We start from the raw sequence: 17,171 nt of genomic DNA on the forward strand, positions 1-17,171 counted from the left end.
TGAATGTGTAATGTGGGATGACTGCTAGGTGGATCTGATTATATCTGACTAATACTTCCTTATGCATTAACTGTACATCACTCTGTGTGTCAGACAAATGATTTAAAGGGATTGTCACTTCTGGGGTTAGGATGAGACTCGTCAGTTGTTCAGTGAGGTTTCAACTTTTCTAGCCCTCGATGAATCTCTGTGATATCACTGCAGGACATATGCAGTATTCTATGTAAAATGATTGGGTGACCATATTATACATAATCTTTTTAAATAAACCAGTTTTAGGCTAAGACTCCACGTAGCAGGCTACAGCCAAAAGGTGCTGTGGGAAAAACTGTGGCGAAAACACATTGTTGTTTTTCCTGCAGCGCTTTTCACAGAAAGTCCACAGAGTTTTCCGCTACGGACTTTCTGCTTCAGTTATACCCATAGGGAAACCGTTGGCGTTTCCGTAGGTATAATTGACATGCAGTTTCTCCGTGGATTAGGAGAGAAACATGGCGGGCAGACAGGGAGTACACAGGAGGAACGCCCCCTTACATAGGAAAATAATAGCCAGTTCCTGACTGGTATAGATTTCAATTCTGGTACACAGGAAAGCACCAGGACTATAAGTAGCAACGAACCTCTTAATTCAGGGGTGCCTCATTCCATGTCCTGGTGTAGGAATTCTTCCTAAATTCTCCACCATACTTTTTGTTTATGGAGGTCTTCCTACCATATTTGAGCATCTGCTTGTGCGTGGAAAGGGTGTTATTAGGTCAGTTACTAGGTAGGACGTGGCTCATACCCACCTTATCTCCCATCATTCACTCAGCAATTACCAAATGTATATACCTTAGCGTTCCTTTCTTAGTCACGATCACATTCTCTTTTAAACACTGCAGTTCTCTGAAATGTAATTTCTTATGTGAACTCAATATTTTGTTTAGTCAGATAAACCTTCTGTCTCCGCACTAGTTTAATCTTTTGAGTCAGCCACCACATAATAGAGGTTTAAATTTCAATGTTATTCACGCTTATGGCCGATTCTTGATTTTAATATAAATTTTTATGTTTTTGCTAAAAACAAACTAAAAAAGTTAAGCGGGCTGCCACAGGGAGAAGGAGTAAGGGGGGTATCGTCACTCCTTGGGGAGAGACCACCATATAGGGAGAAGGAGTCATATATATCTAGTGCAGGCTTCCTTGTCCTACTCCCAACTATTGACTACATCAGAGAAAAGGATGACCATAGTTTGCGGCGAGAGGAGAAACCCTGTATAGTAGACTCTGAGACAAATATCAATTTCACGATGTTGATAAAAAATCAGAATTGTGTAAATTAATTAATCCAAATAATTGCCCAGCCCTAGTTTATAATGTTTATTTTTTTATCCATGACCGTAAAGTGAACCTGTCACAGAGGTGCACGTTGCGACTATTATGTAGCATTGACACTAGGGGCCTAAGACAAATAGGACCTTGGAGCTCTAGAGAGTGACCCCTGTTCTCTGCAAGAGGTTTTCATCCAAATCCTTCCTCCTGCCCTCATTCTCACAAGGATCCAGGAAACTGAGAACTAGGCTGCTGTTTGTAGGGCCAAAGCAATATGGAGCCCGGTATATCAGTAGATGTCTCTTTAAGTTTTTGACTCTAGTCCTTTGCAGCAAACACTTAGCTAGGGGGTGAAATCTCTTTATATTTTATCTCCACATCACAGTAAAACAAAATCCTTGAAAGGAGTCTGCAAATATCTACTTCTTGGACCTCCACGAATTAGGTGGTGATGGTGGGGATTTAAGATTATGGATTGAGGTGTACGTTCATCTGAGTGAAGAAAGTTTTTCTTGCAGCTCTTTCCCCATCTGTGTTTGTGGTTTGACATATATTTCATTTATATTTGTCTCTAGGTTTACACATAGATGATGAAAATCTATTTCTAAAAAAAAATCTAATTTATAATATCCCTACAGTTCCAGTCTCATACCAGAGCTGAGTCCTTGTTGTGTTGCATAGTAAATATTCCCATAATTGAGGACATAGCTATACAGGATAGGAGGGGTGCCTGGTAAATTCGTGTAATAAGCTTCTGCTTTGGTTTAATGATTTGTGCTGGTTTAGTTTTGATTGCCAACGGCGGCTGAATAGTCAGCGACAAGCGGTCATATTGTGCCTCTATACGGCAGGAACTGCACCCGGGAGACTAGATCACTGCTCTCATTCCTCTCATTTCTAAGATGCTAGACTATCCGAGTCCTGGAAATAGAGCAAGGATTACACACAAAGAAATAGCAGGCCCAGAGGAAAGAATAATGGCCTGTAACCCTTTGTGCTCCACTCCACTGGCAATCCTTTCAATCCCTAAAAAGCTAAAAGGAATGTGTAACATTTTGCTGTCGCCCACATACTGCAACCTATATTTTATTCTTTATGCCCTTGATTTCTGATGGATAACATGAATAGTGGATTTGCTTTCATATAGCCATAGCAACCATATATTACTTGAAGAGATATAAGTTTCAATATTTTTTTACTTTTTTTTTTAATAACATTATTCCAGAACTTTGGAGTGACTTTTAACTGATGTAATTTTCAAGTCAAGGTGATGCAGGGACCTGGAAGTCCAGCCGAGTGGTATCGTTTTACAGATCCTCGTACGCTCCTTATATTAATAACAGCAATGACTAAATCCCAGGGTATACTTTGTGACCTGACTGCACCCACACCCGATGGTTGATCTCCAGCAACTGCACCGAAGTCTTAAAAAGTAGTACATTATTCTATAAAGAGAAATCCCCACCATGTCTGTAATAAACTTAGGCAAAGCTTTTAGATCTAGAGTTTACAATATTACTTTGAAACGCACGCATTCATTAAAATGCAATAACTACATGTATACAAGAATTGGCAACCAGTACTTCTAAATCTTTAATTCGCATTCACACATCTGCACATAGTCTGTGAAAATATTCACCCAGATTGTCTTTTACGGTATTTTGCTTTGTGAGCTTTGTACTACCTGTCATTATTAGGTATAGAGAGCTAGTGTCGCTCCTACCTGGTAGGGAAGGATGGGCCTTGTAGTTCCCAAGCAAATGGAAAGCCACGGCATGCTTTGGTCTATAATATGCAATATTCCAATACACTTTTAATATCATTTTGCCCTTTTTTAAATATTTGCACACTTATCATCCAGTTGTATTAAGATTCTTATTGGATTAAACATTTTATTGCGTACTTGTACTGCATTTACCTACTGGTTGCTGCCATTTATGTGGGGAAAAACTAAAAGTATAAAACACAAGCCAGCCTTCAGTACTTTACAGCCGGCTTTTGTGGTTCTCCAGCGCTTGTGAAGCTATAAGATCTAGTATGCCCTGACAGTCTGCAGCCTTCAGAATATGCTGAGACTTGTAGCTGAAAGAAAGTTGGAGAGCTGCAAGTTTGAGAGCAAAGATTTAGAGCTGCTCGCATAAGGACCCTCCATCTTCTCTCCCGCTTAAATTTAAGGTTCCAGCAACCCCCACATGCTCAAGATTTACAAAGTTATACTTCAGGATGGATGACATAAAAAAAAAACTCTACACCAAAAATAATAGGATAACCAACCTTACATCTGATATTTCACAAAACTCATGTACTAGTCTTACCCAATGCAACCCTATAAATGTAGAATGACAAAGCCCTTCCCTAACTTTCTGAAGATTGTCATCATGGACTAAGTGATTTATATTTCTAGTCCACAATACACACATTACTTTACACTAGTAAGTTAAATCCCTGCAGCTTTCCTGAACTTTGTCATTTACTTTATGTGTGATGGCATGAAGCTAAATACTGCAGCCACGCTCAATGACACGTAAGGCAGCTTTGTATAATGTATTATTCCAACTCATTAGCCTCATTGGCGTATCGGTGGCACAGTAATCCTACAAAATGCCACCCATGTAGCCTGCAGATAAAGCACTCAGAGTCCCAATGCAAACTGATAAACAAGGAAAAGTTTGGAAAAGTTTTTCCCCTCTGCTCCTACATATTAGCTAGAGGAGGAGAAGGTATCATATTATTCTGTACCAGAACAGAACCATCTAGATCTCCACAACCCCCCTCGCAAACAACAGCAGATGTAGCCAAGTCCACAGCTACACAACACTGTTTCCTTCCTTCTTAATTGCTACAATTAAAATCCTCGGGAAAAATGATTACCACACTACCCATCTGTAGAATGCAAATGCATGCCGTTTACTCTGTGTATTATCGCAAATTAAAACCTCTATATAACAAAAAAATGGCTGTTATTGGCGCTCAGTGGGTTCTCGGAAGAAAACTTTGCTATGGATAATAATTTATTGCTCACAGCCCTGAGCAGAGCAACAATCTGGGACGCGGGGGCCTTCACTTTACTGCTCTTCTTCACTTGTTGGTCTTGTATTAATATTATTATTGAATATTTCTACTTTAGCCCAAAATGCAAATTGCCAATTTCTATTTGTCCTTCCCTATACTGAACACGACAAGACCATCTGGAGAACCTGGTAATGCTGCACCCTCTGCCTATCATTATAATCAGTTTTGTATCAGTAATGAAGAGTGCCCCTTACAGAATCGATATCATTGTCAATTAAACAGAGAATATCAGGGGTTGTGACCGCGCTCTATGAAATGATTCTAAACTAATTGCACCTCTTCAATTTCTGACCTGTAAGTCTATAAATAAAACTGCAGCACTGCAAGGAAATAAAGGCTGTCATCTAAATATTATTTACATGCTTAACATGGCACATTTGCAATAAATCAGCTCCATAAATTGTATCTGAACTGTAAAAAAGAGGACGAAAATACAAGTTGTAGCGTCTGCGAGCACATTTTAAGTAGGAAAGTTGAAACCGCTCAGTATGGGATTAGTCAGACTTAATTAAAACAACATGACAGGATCCCAAATGCCTCAATAGACGATCCGGACTCTCAAAACAATGTGTAAAAGCCTTCACTCAAAAATACTGGCATAAAGTCCAGCTGAGGCGAGAAAAAATAGGCAAACACATCGCATAAGTCCTGACCAGAAGCAAAGAGGCCCCCAAATATAGAGAAACATCCATTTTCCAATAATCCACTCTACACACGGATGTAGATCTATGCAAATGGGGAGATTCAAACATCACACTCTGAATAATTCAACACCTCACACACCTCATCTCAGTCTTACTAGAATCCGAAATGGGTTTATTAATAGTAGTAACACAAGCCCAATAATGAGCTCTACAGCCCACAGTGAGTAAGGATGTGCACAGTTAAATGCAGAGACATTAACATACATCCCCTGCCTGCATCACACATCAGCTCCAAGCATGGCATTTGTTACTGCTAATCTGCACCGTAACTTCAAGATCCATCTCGAGAAATACCAAGAATAAGCCCCAATACACACAGCACACCAAATCACAATAGCAGAGTCGTGCAGCCTCTCCTGACGCTCTGTCATTACAAAGGTACCAAGTCCCATAAAATGATCAGATGGATCTAAAATAAAAAATAAAAACCTCTCCCCAAGGCAAAAATAGGAAAAAATGAATGAAAAAATAAAATATTTAAATATTTTTTTAAAAAAATCTTCTTGTTTCAACATTAAAAATATCCATTTTGAGTATTAAAATGTGTCTTAAAATACATGAGCTTGTGTATGTATACATATGAATATTTGCTTCTATATCTATATATACATTATTTGTGTATACACGTGTACTGTATATACATTTGTATAGAAATGTATATATGTGGGTGTAAATAAAATATGTATGCTGCATTAGTGTATTGAGATGTACATGTAAATATATGTATGTAAATATGTGTGCATGTATGCATATGTATACGGATAGAAATTCCTATGTGTCGGCTCGGGTGTGAAATCCGCGCTCGCATAGATCCGGGCGTTCAGGAGTGATTGCATTAGCAGATAAGGTTGCCCTGTGTTGCCGCCTCCTTCTCCTGTGCCCTGTCTGTATGAAGAGCTCCGGCTATGGGACTGTAAAAAAAAAAAAAAAAAAAAAAAAAAGAGAGAGAGGGAGAGGCGCACGCTGCAATGAGAGCGCACACACACACACACAGAGGCTGCAAGCAACAACAGCGACGGCAGCAGCCCGCAGCCTGGAAAGCAGCTCCTGACATTGAGAATGAATGACAGCTTACCTGAGTGCCAATCTTCATCAGACTGACACTGGCGTGACAGCACAGCCTATACTTCCCAGCAAAGGCTGTGACGTCACTGGAGGGGGGTCCGAGCACACGCCCCCTACTTCTTTTGCTTTTGGCTTTACATGATGCCTGTTTATTGCTAGATTATTTGCGCCATCTAGTGGACACCCAAAGATCTCATCACTCATCCTCATTCCACTACTTGTTATGACAGCTGGAAAAATGACTCCGGATAGAAGGTCCTATAGAAAAGGAGCAATTGGGACTTCTTTAAGAAAGAATTACAAAACATACTTAAGGGGATAACATACTTAACTCAACATTGATTTCTCGAATTTTCACAATGGGAATTATTAGTAACACAGAATTTGTATGAATTGTGCATATATGGGGTGAACTGTAAATGCCAAGAGGAGTCCGGTGGAAATTTCGCAAAGTGTATGACAAAATCTCCAATTCCATATTATATAATACACAGTGCAAAACTAAATGGTGATAAAACAGCATCTAAATTATCCACATACATATTAAATAACCTAAATAACTGCACAAAGCAAATTTAGGCTAAGGCCCCATGTAAAGAAACTCAGGAAAAAAAGCAGTGAAATTCGGGAAGGGGGATGATGGGGGTTCCCGCAATGTTTTTTTTTCCTTCCCCTATCAAATCTATAGGAAGAACCCCAAAATCTCATTCACTTTGCTGGTACTGTAAATCACAGGGGTTTTTTTTCTGCTGCGTTTCCGCAATGTGGGGCCTTAGCCCTAATATGTTTCTTATATATATGCATAACAACAAGACTATAAATGTTTCGTAGGTGGGAGTATTTCCAAAGATTCCCTGTTACGCTAGGTTCACACTAGCGTTCGGGTCTCCGTTTTCAGATTTCCGTCTTGTGCATGCAAAAACCGGTTTCGCGGCGGACATCTTTCAAATGAAAGAGTCCTGCAGGTTTCCGTCTGCTGCCTCTGTTTTGTGCAGGGAACGGAAACCTGCAGAATGGAGACCGGCGCAGATGTGAACGAGCCCTTAGTGAAAGTGTTTCGACACATCAGAGGGGATTCCTCAAATGGTTTCCATAAAAAAATAAAATCATGTAATTTGCGCCTAATTCCTAATACCTATTTTTTATTTTTTTTTGCGCCTGTATAGTAATACTTTCAATTTCTTGAAAGTGTGGCCTGCAGGCTGTTGGGAATAGTCACAAATGAATAAATTACACCAAATGAAAATGTCACATTTTGGCCTAAACCTGCAATAAAAAAGCTGCAGAAAATGGTAGAAATGCAATGCGGTTTTTTTTCCGCAGTGGTTTTCATAGAAAAGTTTTTCTGCAACATGTGGTCTAAAACTAGAACTTTTTTTTTTTTTTAATAACAGAGGGGGTTGCAGGCAAGAAGGGATTTTTTGATGAGTTTGCTTGCAATGTGTATCCTCAAAAACCATCATGCCTTTTTCACACAATGGCCTTTTTTAATGGCTGTTGCAGTGAGCCGCAGCCAAAAAGCACTGTATTACGTTTTTTTCTGCTTTTCACGCTGTCCCTATTACATCTTTATTACATCTACTGCTTTTCTGTAGGTATAATTGACACGCTGCAATTTACATAAGCGTGCCTTTTTTGGAAATTGCTGTAATTCCACTGCTAATATTTTTCTGCAATGTTGGATGGGATAAGCCATCGCTAATTGCGGCCATATCGCGGCATTTTTGCAACATAGAGCCCCGACCTAAATGAGTGTACACAAATGTTTTTGATGGACAGAAAAAAATGGTCATTTAAAAACAAAAAAACTGGACATGTTTTATATTTGTCTGTTTTGACAGAAACAAAAACCCAATAGACAGTCAAAACCAAACAAATGGACAATGAACGGATGCAAAATGACCAGTAAAAACAAATTCATTGTGTGAATACAGCCTAAAACCTTATACATGTGACCGTGCCATTTTTTACGGATCTGTCCCTGCTTTTTGCTGGTGCTGCAATAAGGACATTAGTAGTTATTACCACATCTGGTTTTAATGTCTTAAGATTGAAGTTCTCTGAAGTTTAAAATTTTTACTGTTTACTTTTAACTTAAAAAAAAAAATTCTCTCAGACTATTACTAGATCATAAATCAGTAATACCACACCTCATAAACACAGCAAAATTATATAAAAATGGCTACAATAATTTACATAATCCAAGTAACCAGGGTGCCTAGAACTCTATTACCAAACAATCGTAAGTGGATTTTCCAAAAATAGTCAGGGATATAACAATGTCATGAAGTGCTTGCCACCCCTAAATGTAAACTATTGTTGTATACATTCACTGACAGCAAGCAGAAATCTTTAAAAATTATGATGAATGGAAAAACAAAGTATTGGGAAGTTGTAGAACATTTACCGCATCTATTCTTTAGCTATAGAAGTCTGGACTGGTCCTGCAAGCAGTAGTCAGCCAATTGTTTGGGACATATAATGCTCACTTGCCAGCAATGTTCCAGCAGTGTAATTTGTTTCATCGCCGCTCAGTTACTTCCTTGTATTTTGAACCCTTTCAGTATTTACCTCTGGGTCATGTAATCCAAGTCTGATTACCAGTCCTGATCTTACTGTCATGTATAGGGAACAAGGTATAATTTCCTGGACGTAGGTCTTCCTGTGAACCAGACAATCACATCAGCAATCACACCTGACAGCTCTGCTGCCCACTAAGCATTGCCTTCTTGTTCCTCAGTATGTCCCCCATATTAGAATGCTTCAGAAGATATAAGTAATATAGTGGGTCAATCCACCCAAATAATTGGTTACAGAATTGTGAAACTCCTCTGATTCACACTCTGTCTATACTTTCTGTGAGTGCTGTGTGCAGAATCTATAGTGTACAGGCATACACATCAGCTTCTGTATTATTTTTTAACAATAATCTAGGCTGCATTATATAGGCAAAAACTATATCTGAAGTGTTTGTCTAAACTCCGGGAATAACAGAATGTAAAATTCTTCATATGGACTTCCCTTTATCGTTTGAAGCTCCACAGTGCAGGTGGCTAGTGAAAATGAAACAAATATTCTGACATAAAGGATGTAGCAAATATAACTATAAAATATTCATAGGTTATATTTCAGCATTGATGTTGATATCAGAAGCCTATTATAGAGTTTATGTACAGTTTATGTGTGACGGAAGGAATATTCTAAATACATGACAACTTGTCTTGTATAACGTAACTGAATGATAACAATTATAACATTGTAATAAAAAAAGAAAAGACACAAACTGTCAAATTTTTCAAAAATTGGTATCAAACTAATGCAAATACCTTGTAGAGCTGCTTCTTCTGTTTCTTCTCCCTATTCAAATTAGCTGAAAAGGGCTTTAGGGGCATTTCTTCTCCTGCTGGGGCTTCACTCTGTGCTATAGATAATCGGCCCGACTGTTGCCCAGCTCTGCCCCCCCATTGCTTGGATGACATCCTCCACTTTGCCACACTGTGAGCAGTTAGGGGCAGTTATCTAGAGCTAAGAGTATGGCCCTGGCAGGAGAAGAAACTCCCCTAAAGCCCTTTTCAGCTTACTTGCATAAAAATGAAACATGGATTTTCATAAAAATGGAGTTGTAATGCAGAATAAGAAAGATATGTTTGGAAAGTGTAGAAACAGGCCTACAAGGTGCTGTCATGAATCTGATACCGATCTTCCTGCTGACAGACTCCTTTTATAGGATTCTTCTCTGCAGCATGCTTGTGCACTATGAAAAATTTTGCCTAGCTTTATAAGCAAATATGTCAATTGCAATATTTTAAATATGATAATATTGAATCTAAGTAACTTAAGATCTACACAAATCCACAAGTACTAATGAGACACAGTCGAGAGGCAGAACAGCATTCACAATAAATCACTCACAGGTAATGTTTCTCTAACGCTGGGTTCACACCTGCGTTCAATGTGTCCGTACTATGGTTTCCGTCTTCTGCATGGCAGAAGACGGAAACCATAGACCGGGTCCGGCCGTGCGCGGCGGTGAGCGTTTTAGGCTCTCCGCCGCGAAACCGGATTTTTTTATCCGGACACAGAGTAGTGCATGTCCGACTCTGTGTCCGGATTATAAAACCCGGTTTTGCGGCGGAGAGCGCAAAACGCTCACTGCCGCGCACGGCCGGACAGCTTTCTCACCCATTCAAATGAATGGGTGAGAAAGTCTCCTGCAGGCTTCCGTCTCCTGCATCTGTTTTATGCAGGAAACGGAAACCTGCAATAAGGAAAGAAGAACGCAGATGTGAACGAGCCCTTATTGGAGTCAATTTCTTCCCATCTGGCCCAGACCACCATGACAACTTCTCCAGTTCATGACTTATTTCTGTACGATTTGCTGCCAAAGGTGTTTGACTATTCAATTTTGCGTCACATCCTCAATCGCTATAGTAAATCCTCATTAAGCCACATAATGTCCTTTGAATATAATTATACAACACTGTGCCACCTTAATATCATTCTGAATATAATTACACCACATATGGTGCCACCTGAATAGAATTTTACCACATTGGTTACCTTAAATAAGATGACACTATGTACTTTCCCCCTGATTATAATTATACCACATTGTGCTCCCTCAATATTATACCACATCTCTTCCCTGTTTACAATGATGCCCTCCAAATATAATTATATCACAAAGTATGCTCCTAGTGGGGAGGCACCTTAAAGGCTACATTAAAGACATCTATGTTTTTGGTAAGTGGGGAGACATTGGGTGGGTGGGCAAGGCACATCAGGCAGCGAGCTGATGCCAGGCACAATGAAGCAGTAGCAGAAACATTACTGCAGCATCAGCAGGCAGTATGAATAGTAAGGTATCCACTATACTGACAGCAGGGACAGCAAGGTATTGTATCAGGTAAGGTGCAACAGAGATACAATGAGTATGTTGCCCCATCCCCACACACTAATAGTACCTTTTTTGCAACACACAAGGGAGATGCCTGCTTAGTGTCCTCACATAGTACAATTCTCTCCTAGTACCTCCACACAGTGTTCTGCCAACTAGTTCCCCCCTCATAGTAAGATTCCACTATAAAGAGCTTAATCCACATAGTTCTATTATTAGGTTTAATGTTAAATTCATACAATAAATATTCTGAACTTTCCCTGCTGGTGGCTGCAGACGGAATATTATCATTTCATTGTGCCTTTGTAGGGGGAATCAGAAATATAGTATACTATTTGCCAAGTAGATACATTAAGAACATTCAGACCCAAAAATAAATGTGTTCATGGGTGGACATTTACTTTACAGTTACGCGGTAAAGTGATCCTGTTCTGCTGAAAGCCACCATCGTGAATGGGTTTGGCACTTACCCTACACAGTTTGTCCAATGTGAACTTTTCTTAAATCGTTGCTTAGTCTGGGCATTGAGATGAGAGGACACATATTAACCTGCTTAGAGAAATGAGTCTGGCAAAGCTCTGTACTCTTCAGCATAACATATATGTTTTCTCTTAAAATATCCAAAATGCGTTTTCCAGTCTGTCGCTGTAGCCTCTTGGTTAGCTCTCCAATAGTTCAGTTTATGGAAAGAGATTACAAGGCCATTCTCATAACCTCAAGCACATATATTTACTGACAAGTGACATTTTACAAGACATATCATTGCTTTTAATGGCCTCATTCAGATTTGTTCTAGCTTATGCATTTAAGGGGAAATCATGAAAATCCCTTCTGTTGATCTGGGCTTGGTCTCTAGGAGTCGAATCCGAAAAGTTGGATCCAAGGCAAGATATTAGTCAAATAAGTATTCTAACATAAAGCACAGCTGTTGTTTCCAAATATGCCATTCCCCATGTCTTGTTCTTTAGTGTAAGCTAATCAGGATTTTATTACAGAAAATTGTGTCTGAAAGACTAGCGAAATAAAAGGGATTTTCTGTAAAACAGAACTGTCAGAGAATTGGAGTCTAGAAAAAGAAACACCATACAGAGCAATGAGCAATGTGCGTTGTAGTTGCCAGTTTATTATACTGTATTTATTATAGGAAGATGTTCCTAATGACGAAGATTTTACTCAAGCTAAGTCCTTTACATTGTAGTGGATACCTTGAGGTGTAACACATTACCCTCTAAATGGATAGCATTATATAGGTGGGGCAGAATATTGTCCTATTAATACCTAGCTTAACACACAACCAGAATGACAAGTGTTATGTGACTGGTGAGACTAAGGCCAGGCATCTTTTTATTGGCTTCATTGTAATTGGCCGCACAATTTTCCAGGTGAGCATGTGCTTACAAAGCTTTTTCTTACTTAAAAAAGAAATATGTCACCAGAAACCTAATTTTTACGCTATGTTCTATGTTAAACATAATTTATATATATATATATATATATATATATATTATATATATATAATTTTTTTTAAATTCCTTACTTATACCATTTTCAGAACAGGAATATAAAACAATAAGCAGAACAAGCGTATAGGCAAAAACACCACTACAATGGGCCACTACAAGGCTCACGGAGGAAAGAAATAAACTGCAGTGAAGGGTATAGGAAGAAGAGACTAGAGGAGGAGGAAGAAGGAAGATAGAAGAGCGGGGGAGAGGAAGGAGGAATGGAGACAAGGAAGAAAAGAAAGAAGAGAACACACCACAACAACAAACAAAAACAAAAAAGGGGGTGATCCAGGACAAGTGAATGAGCCCCTTCTGGGGGTGAAATCCGTTCGTGGCTCACTGTTAGGTTAATACCATGATAGATTTGTACTCAGAGGAGTCCTGATAGTGTATCCAATAGTGTCACCTTGTTATAATATATATTTCCTTAATCTTCCACATGACTATATATAATTTAAAAAAGCTTTTCCTGCAATTTTTACTGAAGCCACTAATCCTAATAATAATTTAATGCTTGACAATTCTATGGGTGTTTTTTTTTTGTTTTTTTTTGTAGCAGTCACCTCATTTACATCACAGACAAGACAGACAGAATTACAATAGAAGGCAGTACTTCTATCAATAGCATCTATCATTGCATCCAGTTTAGATGAAGTCACAGCTATCTACTATCTACTCCCCCTCGCTGCATGGAGGATGACTAGAAAATGTCCCTATAAACCTGAATGATTTGGCTTCAGACTATTACTGCCCATGGCCATGATTATGCTGCAAAGCCTATCACTAACTGCAGTTAACAGAGTAGAGTAAAAGCTCAGGCAAGATGGATAGAAAAAATATACAATTGGATAAACAAATAAAAATACAAATAAAAACAGATTAGGAAATAAATTTAATAAAATGAATGCCAATACATTCCTTTTAAATTATACCTCCACTTGTAAACCAGTTTTTCCTAAATGAATAGTACTTGTAATATAGGTCAGTGGTTATTTCTCAATTTTCAGGCTAACTTCTTACATAAAAGTCTGTTGAGAGAGTAGGGGGGATGAGGATGCTGGCAAAGACACACTGGCACACTGTAAGCGAAATATCTCTTTTGATACTACATGTTGCACATTGGCATAACTAAAGTCTTGTGAGCCCGATGCAATCTTCTGTCCAGGCCCACTACCTCGTCCCTACAGCGAATTCTTGATAGTGACGGTTACGGGTGCTAAGAAGTTTAATCTACCTTACTGTGGTTAGTGTAATCTCTGGGTCTCCTTGGCTTATGGGCCAGATAGAAGCTGCAATCTCAATACTGATGCCTGTGCTTATGGGCCCCCCTAAAGCTCCTGGGCCCGGTGCGACTGCATCCCTCCAGTTATGCCCCTGATGTTGCACAATAATGGTATACCAGGGTGCAGGATGAGGCAATACATTAAGCAACTAGCCAGATATATTTATATAGTTTTATTTACATTTTAACCCCTTATCAAAAATACAACTCTTTGCAAAAAAAAATTAATTAAAGTTGTCATATTCTGACAACCTAACTTTTTCATACTACCTTGTACAGGGATGTGTAGGGTATCTTTTTTGGTGGGGTCAGGTTTACTTTCTAATTACAGGTTAGATGCATAGTACATGTGCTAGACAGTAGTGTGCTTGAAAACTGCATGCAGTTCTTCAGACAAAAAGCACTGTATAATCCCAGCCTAAGGGTAAGCTCACATGGGGTTTATTGGTCAGGATTTTGAGGCCGCGACATCCGCCTGAAGACACTCCCTCCTGACTAGGCCCATTCATGGGCCTAGTCTGAAGCAGAGTGCGCGACTGCATCGGCATCCAGTTGCAGCTACCTGGATTTTGGTCTGGAACCTGAGGCGGCCTCCGCCTCAGGTTCCAGACCAAAAAACCCCTTGTGAACTTACCCTAATAATGCAATTTTTTGCCCCTGAAATCTCATCAGTAATATTCATGCATTTTTGTGGTTAAAGCATAGCTTAACTTTTGGACAACTTTTGACTTTTGGCAGTATTTATATCACTAAAAAATTCGTAATATACTTCAGTAACAAATCTTGGCTCCTTTTTGTGCAATCCTGTATTTTTTCACTCTTTTCATGCTTCTGTATTGAGAGCTGTTTCTGACTCTCACTGACTGTTAATGTGTACAGGAGTAGGGGGCTGTGTAACATAGAGAATGAGGACAGAGGAGGGTCACTTCAAACAATTAAATCTCGGACATTATAAAACCTGCAAACTTGCTTGGCTGCAGTGCTGTGTAAATTTGTTCTAGAGATATCACCGGTTGAAAACACAGTTGGAATTGGGAGTTTTATATCATATATTCGGCCTTAGAGCTACATACAAAGATAAAATCTCCTCTTTCGTGTGACACAAAAAAGCAACTCTGTACATATTATAATGTCTGAAATATAAGTGACCCTTCCCTTCACTCATTTTCTCTACCCATATGCCCGTACACAATAACATACAGTGAGAGCAGGAACAGATCTCAATACAGAAGCAAAGAAAAGAGAGAAAAATACAGGATTTCACAGAAATTATCCAAAATTTGTTAATAAAGTATATTACAAAATGTATTAATGACACAAATACTGATAGAAAATCAAAAGTTGTCTGAAAGTTTAGTTACGTTTTAAGCTTACACTATTGTTAGCAAAATTGTGCAAGCAATAAATGAGTTGCTTGACAACCTCTCCGACTATGGGTGAGTTGGGTTTTGGTACTGGACCATCAGTTCTTAGGGTAATAATAAATGAAGCATCAAACAGTTGCACAATTTTGTCGTCAGGGTTTCGCTTATTCTTTTTCTTACTACCATTTTCTATACCGCAGCTGTTACAAATAAATTCTAGAATAAGTTGTCACCCAAAAGACAATGAGCTTGTGATTGATGAAATCAGAGGATCTCATCATAGCCCAAATCACGTCTAATATGAGAGAAGACAGAGACATTGGCCAAGGTCAGCCATTTAAAATTAGATTCCCAGGAAATCCTGTGTTGTTCTTCTTAAGTTGTTAAGATTTTACTTAATTCATTCTATTAATGTTGTCAGATCTGAAGAGGGATGTATTACATATCTATGACATGAGACCGTCAGAACATGCACAATATAAGGGAGAGATGGTAAAAAAAATTTTTTATAGGGCAGCTGATATTAATTTGCATGTGCATGGATGAGAAAACATTGTTAGCTTTTGTGTCCTCTTCCCCGATTTTCTTAAAATGCTTTGTCCACAACCACAATGTATCTCCTATTCACAGGATAGTGGATAAATTGAAGATCAATGGAGGTCCTACGTTGGGTCCATTGTAACGTTGTGTGAATGAGGCAACATTATCACAAGTGTTCTGCAGCACCAGTAATCTGTTTTGGACTGCCAGAGATAGTTTAGTGCTGTACTCTGGTATCGATGGCAATAGCATATAAAGAAATGGGGGGTTGCTTCTTAGTTGCTCAATTTACAAATAGAGTAGAAGAGATCCTAGACTTGTGATTGGTGATTGGTGGTCATTACAAGACCAATCCAGTTTGATTCTTCAGACCTGCAGTATTGGACATTCTGCTCTGTAATGATGAATTTACTTCCGTGGCTTCTCCTTCCTAAAGTACAGCCATTAAACAGGCTCTCTGGCTGAAAAAGAGAATGTCAGACTGACCGATATCAGTCGATTCACACTCCAGCCAGAAGTCACAATTTAAAAGTCTATGATAACCTGGATGTAACACATAGACCTGCATAGAAAACACAGAGTCTCGGCTAGTATATGAATTGGCAGGTCACATCATATGACCAGTCAGAGAACTGTTTTACTGACTTCAGTACAGAAAGAAACAGCTGTATTGACTGGTGTTTAAAGGACAAAAAAAAAAAAAACAAACACTGTAAGGCTAAGGCCCCACGGGCTGGAAACGCTGCGCTAAAGCATTGCGGGAACAATCGCGGCGGGAACACATCATGGTTCCTCCCGCAGAACAGAAAGTTCATGGAGGTTTCCTCTGCGCACTTTCTGTTACAATTATATCTACGGGAAAACTAAAGAGAAAAGAAAGAGTGGCACTATAGCTAGATTCCAATGGACAATACACACTATGCAGTAGTGCAAGACATATGCAAGCGGTCACAAAGAAATCTTCTATGGTGGTGCTCTACATCCCAGCAGAAATTAGTAGAATGTCCACAAAAAGGAAGAAAAAAGAAGTGGGGGGCACTCACCCATTTGAAGTTATTTCATAAACCTTAGTTCTTTATTGAAGAAAATAAGGATAAAACAAACCAGGAGGGAGGAATGACATGCATGGCGTGGGCAACAGCCGTTTTGCGCCGGCACAGGCGCTTTCTGAAGCCAGGTATGTGACCGCCAGCTTTTCCATAGATATAATTAACATTCTGCAATTTCCAAAATGGTAGCGGTTTTGGAAATCATAGCGTGTTCGCACTGCGGATTTTAACGCAAAGTTGGCATGGGATTCGCATAAATCCCATCTACTTTGCTGTTACTGTACAACGAGCAAATTTACCCGTGGTGTTTCCGCCACAGGCGAATCGCGGCATTTCCGACCTGTGGGGTCCTGGCCTAAGGCTAAGGCTGCAGCAAAAAAGC

General features: G+C 39.2%; 1 protein-coding gene across 4 annotated transcripts in view; it reads right to left on the reverse strand.

The window, feature by feature from the left end:
• PKNOX2 (PBX/knotted 1 homeobox 2) overlaps positions 1–6,214 on the reverse strand; it is a 306,344-nt gene extending 300,130 nt beyond the window's left edge. For all 4 annotated transcript variants that reach the window (XM_075280089.1, XM_075280084.1, XM_075280085.1 and 1 more), the window contains exon 1: positions 6,163–6,214. The gene's annotated coding sequence lies outside the window, so the exon portion shown is untranslated. The remainder of the gene's footprint in view (positions 1–6,162) is intronic.
• Positions 6,215–17,171: the final 10,957 nt, after the last annotated feature.

Source organism: Leptodactylus fuscus, chromosome 6, assembly GCF_031893055.1.
Source record: "Leptodactylus fuscus isolate aLepFus1 chromosome 6, aLepFus1.hap2, whole genome shotgun sequence".
In the NCBI taxonomy this organism is placed as follows: domain Eukaryota; kingdom Metazoa; phylum Chordata; class Amphibia; order Anura; family Leptodactylidae; genus Leptodactylus; species Leptodactylus fuscus.